The sequence below is a fragment of the Carassius carassius genome, chromosome 19 (assembly GCF_963082965.1).
Source record: "Carassius carassius chromosome 19, fCarCar2.1, whole genome shotgun sequence".
Classification (NCBI taxonomy): domain Eukaryota; kingdom Metazoa; phylum Chordata; class Actinopteri; order Cypriniformes; family Cyprinidae; genus Carassius; species Carassius carassius.
This window is the reverse complement of record NC_081773.1, coordinates 3,537,326-3,545,187: the sequence shown is the minus strand read 5'-3', so window position 1 is coordinate 3,545,187 and position 7,862 is coordinate 3,537,326. Positions and strand designations below refer to the sequence as shown.

Genomic DNA, 7,862 nt, shown 5'->3' with positions numbered 1-7,862 from the left:
GGACACATCGCACCTCTGCCTTCAGATTCGGCCGTTTCTGTGTCCATAGATCAGCCTCACAGGAAGAGGAAGTGGCAGAGCGGCAGCCAGGAGGATGAGCATCCGTCTCCTTCATACAGAAGAGCTGCCAAACGCTCCCGAAGAGGTCAGATACACTCATATTAAACACCTGATTAAAGACTCACTCATTGATTAATCACTGAAAATGTTCTTCAGCTGAATTACATTAACGTTCTGTAACCGGTTTAGATGCTGCAGCATGTTTTCTGTTAAAGACGTTTCTTGTGATCTTGTGTGTTGCAGAAGCGTATGTGAAGGGCCCATTGCTGGGGCGAGGAGGATTCGGCTCTGTGTATGCTGGGACCCGCAGGTCTGATGGACTGCCAGTGAGACATTTTCTTACCTCCTGCATTTAAACAGCTTTTAGAAATGTTGATGTCAGTAAATGTCCCCCATGAGTGATAAGTAGTCAGCATGGTTTACTGTGCTTCATCTGTCTACAGGTTGCCATCAAGTACGTCTCTAAACGAGGAACACAGAGACTGAGAGTTGTGAGTTGAGAGTGAATCTGTTGCTGTGTTTGGTCTGATTCAGCGCTGGATATAACGGAGCGTTTGTCCTGCAGGAAGGTCAGGGTCGGCTGCCGCTGGAGGTGGCGTTGATGACCCTGGTCAATTCGGCTCCTGCCTGCCCCAACGTCCTGCAGCTGCTGGAGTGGTTTGACCGTCCCAGACGCTACACCATGATCCTGGAGCGCCCGCTTCCTTGCCAAGATCTGAATGCTCGAGTGGCGCCGATAAAGGATGGCCGCCTCCGTGACGTGCTCTGCAGTTGTTTTTGTATTTTTGTTAGTTTGTCCTGTCTTTAGTTATATTCCTGCAATCAGTTTCACCAGGGACGAATTGCTGGACATTCGGCAACACACATCTCCCGATATATCACCGGTTTTCGACTATTCTGATGTTTTGCTGGACATTCTTGTCGGCGGAGCGGCTGTGCTGATCACACGCTTCAAGAGGACGCGCAGACGGGGAAAAAGAGCTGGCGCACTCGGGAGACTCAGAAAACGCGGATTTCGAATGCCGTTGCCTAGCATCCATCTGGCAAATCTCCGCTCTCTACCCAACAAAACAGACGAACTGCTTCTGCTCTCTCGGACAAATAAGGACTTCTCTCACTCTGCTGCTCTGTGTTTCACGGAAACTTGGCTGAATGACACCATACCGGATAGCGCGCTCCATCTGCCGTACTTTCAGCTGTTCAGAGCGGACCGCGACGCAGAATCAACGGGGAAATCGCGCGGCGGCGGGACATGCTTTTACATCAATGAACGGTGGTGTACAGATGTAACTGTGTTAAAGAAGACGTGCTGCTCAAATCTCAAAATGCTCTTCATTAACTGCAAGCCGTTCTATTCGCCGCGGGAGTTTCACTCGTTCATTCTGGTTAGTGTTTACATCCCTCCTCAAGCGCACGTGAGCTCAGCTTTACAAAAACTCGCTGAGCAGATCACAGAGACAGAACAACAACACCCAGACTCTGTTTTAATCATTCTTGGGGACTTTAATAAAGCCAATCTCACCCGTGAACTGCCAAAGTACTGACAGCATGTTACTTGTCCCACAAGAGACAGTAATATATTGGATCACTGTTACACAACAATAAAGGATGCATTTCACTCTGTTCCACGAGCAGCTTTGGGACGTTCTGATCACCTTCTGGTTCATCTTATACCGACCTACAGGCAGAAACTAAAATTAGCTAAACCTGTATTAAGGACTGTAAAAAGATGGACTAATGAAGCAGAGCAGGATTTACAATCTTGTTTTGACCTCACTGATTGGAGTGTTTTTGAAGCTGCTGCCACCGATCTGGATGAACTCACAGAGACCGTAACATCATATATCAGTTTCTGTGAGGATATGTGTATTCCTACAAAGACTCAACTAAATTACAACAATGATAAACCGTGGTTCACTGCAAAACTCAGACAGCTCCGTCAGGCCAAAGAAGATGCTTACATGAAGGGGGACAATGTCCTGTATAAACAGGCTAAATACACAATGGAAAAGATCAAAGTGGCAAAGAGGAATTATTCTGAAAAAATAAGGACTCAGTTCACTTCGAACGACTCCGCATCAGTGTGGAAAAGTCTAAAGAAGATCACCAATTACAAGACACCACCCCCCAGCACTGTGGAGAATCAACGACTGGCAGACGATCTGAACGAGTTTTACTGCAGGTTTGAAAGAACACCCATCACCTGCCCTGAACACCTCTCCACACAGTCATTCACACCATTCACAACTCCTGCAACCCATCCTGATCACCTCTCCAATCAACCGCTCTTACCATTCACAACTCCTGCAACCAACCCTGAATGCCTCTCCAAACAACCGTTCACACCACTCACAACTCCTGCAACCCGCCCTGAACACCTCTCCAATCAAGCGCTCTCACCATTCACACCTCCAGCATCCCCCATCTCCCCCACACCTGCAATTCAGATAAGCGAGGATGCGGTGCGCCAGGTCTTCCGGAAGCAGAAAAGGAAAAAAGCACCAGGCCCAGATTGTGTTACACCAGCCTGTCTGAAATCCTGTGCTGACCAGCTGGCCCCCATCTTCACACAGATCTTCAACAGATCGCTAGAACTGTGCGAAGTCCCTTCATGCTTCAAATGCTCCACCATCATCCCCATCCCAAAGAAATCCAAAATTACAGGACTAAGTGACTACAGGCCTGTGGCTCTAACGTCTGTAGTCATGAAGTCATTTGAAAAACTGGTGCTGGCCCACCTGAAAGACATCACTGGACCCTTGCTAGATCCTCTTCAGTTTGCCTACAGAGCAAACAGGTCTATGGACGATGCAGTAAACATCAGACTGCATTATGTTCTGCAACACCTAGACAGACCGGGGACTTATGTGAGGATCCTGTTTGTGGACTTCAGCTCTGCCTTCAACACGATCATCCCAAACCTCCTCTTGCCCAAACTAACTCAGCTCTCCGTGCCCACCTCCGTCTGTCAGTGGATCAACAGCTTCCTGACAGACAGGCAGCAGCTAGTGAGGCTGGGAAAATACACATCCAGCACCCGTACAATCAGCACCGGAGCTCCCCAGGGCTGTGTTCTCTCCCCACTGCTCTTCTCCCTGTACACTAACGATTGCACATCTAAGGACCCCTCTGTCAAGCTCCTGAAGTTTGCAGATGACACCACACTCATCGGCCTCATTCAGGATGGTGACGAGTCTGCTTACAGACAGGAGGTTAAAGAGCTGGCTGTCTGGTGCACTCTCAACAACCTGGAGCTTAACACGCTCAAAACAGTGGAGAAACCCCCCTGCACTCCCCCAACTCACAATCATGAACAGCACTGTGACTGCAGTGTAGTCATTCAGGTTCCTGGGCACCACTATCTCTCAGGACCTGAAGTGGGACATTCACATTGACTCCATTGTGAAAAAGGCCCAGCAGAGGTTGTACTTCCTTCGCCAGCTGAGGAAGTTTAACCTGCCACAGGAGCTGCCGAAACAGTTCTACTCCACCATCATCGAATCCATCCTCTGCACTTAAGTAACTGTCTGGTTCAGCTCAGCTTCTAAATCTGACCTCGGAAGACTACAGAGGGTAGTCCGGACTGCTGAGCGAATCATCGGTACAACCCTCCCATCTATTCAAGAACTGTACTTATCCAGAGTGTGCAAAAGGGCTGTTAAAATCACTCTGGACCCCTCACATCCAGCACACTCCCTCTTTGAACTGTTGCCATCTGGTCGACGCTACAGAGCACTGAGCACCAGAACGACCAGACACAGGAACAGTTTCTTCCCTCAGGCAATCCATCTAATGAACAATTGATAATAACTGTGGAACACACTACACTTTATATTTATATACACATACACTTATTTATCCAACACACATACTTAGCATACACTTAAATCTTTTGCACATAATATACATGTACATACATAAATGCTCATTGTAATATACCTGCCATACATTGTCAATTTGTATATTGTCATTCCTTACCCACCTATTTGTATTTTTTTGTATTTTTTATTCCTTATTGTGTTTTTTGTTCTGTCGCTGTTATGTTGCACTGCGGAGCTTCTGTCACGAAAACAAATTCCTCGTATGTGTGAACATACCTGGCAATAAAGCTCATTCTGATTCTGATTCTGATTCTGAGTTTCTGTGAGGAGAACTGACGCCTGGAGGAGAGTCTGGCCAAGAAAGTGCTGCTGCAGCTGATCACGGCGCTGAAACACTGCGAGAGCCGTGGAGTCCTGCACCGGGACGTCAAACCAGAGAACCTGCTGATCTCCACAGACTCACATGACATCAAGCTGCTGGACTTCGGCTGTGGAGATCTGCTGAAAGACTCGGCCTACAAACACTTTGCAGGTTGGTTTGATCTCCCTGCAGTGATCTGTGTTTGCTTGTGGACTTTTGATGATCGAGCGAAGGGAATCTGTTTGGACTGGGGTCTCTTCAGATGATGTTTGAGGTCTTGTTGGGTCTCTCAGGCACTCTTCAGTATGCCCCTCCTGAGTGGTTTCGGCAGCACCGTTATCATGCGGGACCGGCTACGGTTTGGTGACTGGGGGTGACGCTCTACAACATCCTGTGCAGCTGTTTCCCCTTAAGAGGCGCATTGAGGGTCACCTCCAAAAGCAGACTGCTCTTTCCTAGAGAGCTGTCGACAGGCAAGAGACAGAAATCAGGTCCAGATCCAGGTGAAGCGTGTGGTTTTGTGTTGCTGAACACTGTGTTGTGTGTAACAGAGTGCCGTCAGCTGCATCAGATCGGCCCAGTTTAGACGACATTGAGCGCCACCCCTGGTTACACTGAGCAGGTGGCCAGTGACACACACTTATCTGACTCACAGCAGTCATGGCTGGATTGTCTTGTTAGGATCAGACTAGATAAATGCTTCTGATTGTTTGTATAGGGTGAGCAGGAGTGACACAGGAAGTGCAGAGAACAGCTTCCTGATCACCTACAGAAAGAGCAGAGGATTATGGACTAATGGCTCCCACACAATGAAGGGTTTTGATCCTCTGCTCCAGTCTGTGAGGGGCTCTGTGTGGATGCTGGAGGAGTCTGAACACACAGCAGCTGAAAACGCTGCCCGACGGGCCACAGATCAATATGTGTAGTTTCTCCACAAATACAGTCGAGAGAAGGGAGAAAAGTGTCAAGAAGCAGAACAGGATCAGAAAGAGGCTGGGCAGGGGCGTCGCACCCATGGGGGATGTGGTTGTTTTAACACCCACACTTTTCCCGGGGAGAGGGTTCAACACCAGCACGATTTCTGCAGTTTTTCCGCAGTTTTGCACAAACGCCTTACTACAGACGCTCCTCCGTTTCTCTGGCCGCTCGGTGTCTGCACTCGAGTGTGACCGGCTGATAAATTAGTGTTTATGCTTTCGAGGTTTTAAAATAAGCTTGATATGTGTTTGGAAAGATGTTCTGTTATCGTTTTGTTGACATGTCGAGTGTTGTCGGTATTTCGTTTTTTAGACTAATACTAATTGATATTATTGGGATATTGTTCAGCAGCTAGCTAAATTCGGTTATGACACGTTATGTGGCATGCAATGTATAACATAACTGTGATGAAGAAGAAACTGCCATTGTTAAGCAGTGTATTTATGGGTTCATTGCCAGTGCAACTGATTATGATATTTTGAGCATTGTTTGTTGATTAGCTGAATACTTTTGTGGATACTTACCTGTTGTGTTTGATTGTAACGTTACCTGTTGAGGAGAAAAAAGTGAGAAATGATGACATTGTTTGCATACCTGTTGAAGAACTATGAAAGAAAAGTGTATATTATTTTAATGTTTAAAAACAGTAAATTGTTACATTATTTATACCAACAGAGAAAAAGCTTTGTGTGGGCATTTTTTTTCTCCCCTTTTCTTATTTTTTTTTTTAATGTAGGATTATTTTTTTCCCAGCCAAACGCTGCAAGCCGGAAATCCGGCACAGTGCCCTGCATTTTGTACCCCTCTGTCACTGTATTCATCGTTTTTATTGTTTATAAACAAACCACATCCATCCCCCACACTTTTGAAAAGCTTGCTACGCCCCTGAGTCTGGGGCAGAGTGTTAACTAGCATAATGTATTCATGGAAAAAAGTCCACTTGGTGTTAGACAGAATTTAAGTGACCAAAAAATTAAGTAGTAATTCAAGTAGTCCCCACAATGTTTACGAAACAGAAATGTTGAAATTTTAAACATTCAAAAGCACTGAATATAATTAAATCAAATTGTGACAAAATGTTAAAGGATGACTTTGCTTTGGCTCATTTTAACAAATTAACATAAACAAGCAGGAAGCTTAATCAATTAGGCCCTAGTCTCTGCTTTTTATTATTTTCATTTTTAGTTTAGTAACTTTAACTTCTGCTTTACAAGGATTATTTTTGTTTTTAGATAACAATGTGATTTGTGATTTTAACCAGTTTTTTGCACATAATAAATGCCTGCATGCTTACATTCACTTTATTTGTTTAATCCAAATACAAAATACTGAGATATATAGAATACAGTATACCACAAATCAGTCAAAACATACAGAGATATTAAGTTTTGTTCATAACGCTCAGCCCTATACAGACGTGTACTGGAGTTTTTCATAAAGTGTACTGGATTTTTTATTTTCTTTCTTTTTAAAAATGTCATAAATATATAGCTAAACCTAACTAAACAGTTACATAAAAGAGTAAACTTTTTACCCCCTGCCCCCCTCGACCGCCCGCCACACTGATGGTACTTAAAACAAATTTCCAAGGTTGGCAGGTCGGCATTTGTACTCTTTTAGGTACATTCTTGTAACTTGATTTTTCTGTGTGTATTTTTGTAGTAATTTCATATTTTAAATAGTTTTGTATATATATATATATATATATATATATATATATATATATATATATATATATATATATATACATATATATATATATATATATTGTTATTATTCAGCTACCATCAGAGCTACTCAGACATTCTTCTAGATGTTGTCTATAAAGAAGGAGAAGGAGCCTTTCTCTCTCTGTCATTAGTGTGCAGAAAGTTTTATGGCATCACTTTACCTGGCTGGACATTATATATATTTACAATTTTATTAACTGAACAAGTTTTATAAAGATATTTAGAAAGCTTATTGCATTAATTCAGAGGTTTTATTTATTTATTTTCGTAGGAATCGTTGACTGGAAGTCTGTCGGTCCAGATGTGAGGTGTGATGGCTGTAGATGCATCTACAAAAACACCACTGGATACTGTGGCCATGAAACAAAGGGGGTCTTCACAGCGTTCTGTTCAGACGAAGAGTTTGCTGGCTTCTTTTCTATAGACTGCTACTTCCGCATAAATAAATGAATGAATGAATGAATGAGTGGTTTATTTATTTATTTATTTTATTTGTCTTGAATTGGCAACTGAAACTAAAAGCTAAATATATGTTTTAGTGGATAAAGCTGTGTCTGTTTGTTAAATGTCACTTAACAGAGGGTAACTAAACTCTTATGACAATTTTTTTGTTTTGTCAACTATATATTTTTCTCTATCAGGCAGAATATTGTTTTTTAATGTAACACTTTACAATAAGGTTTTTTTTACATTGATGTCTTAACTAACATTTACTATGAGCAATACATTTGTTAAATTATTTATTAAGCTTTGTAAGTATTAGTTAATAAAAATACAGCTGTTTGTTCATGTTCACTTCACAGTGCTGTAACTAATGTTAACAGATACAACTTTTGACTTTAACTTAAGTAGAGCTAGTGCTACTAACCGGTAACCCTAAATAAATAATTGTAATTTGTTTTTGTTTATTGA

At 43.1% G+C, this 7,862-nt stretch overlaps 1 pseudogene; it reads left to right on the top strand.

Annotated features, from left to right (window-relative positions):
* Positions 1-307: 307 nt before the first annotated feature.
* On the top strand, positions 308-7,509 carry LOC132094888 (serine/threonine-protein kinase pim-3-like; annotated as a pseudogene).
* The last annotated feature ends 353 nt before the right edge of the window (positions 7,510-7,862 follow it).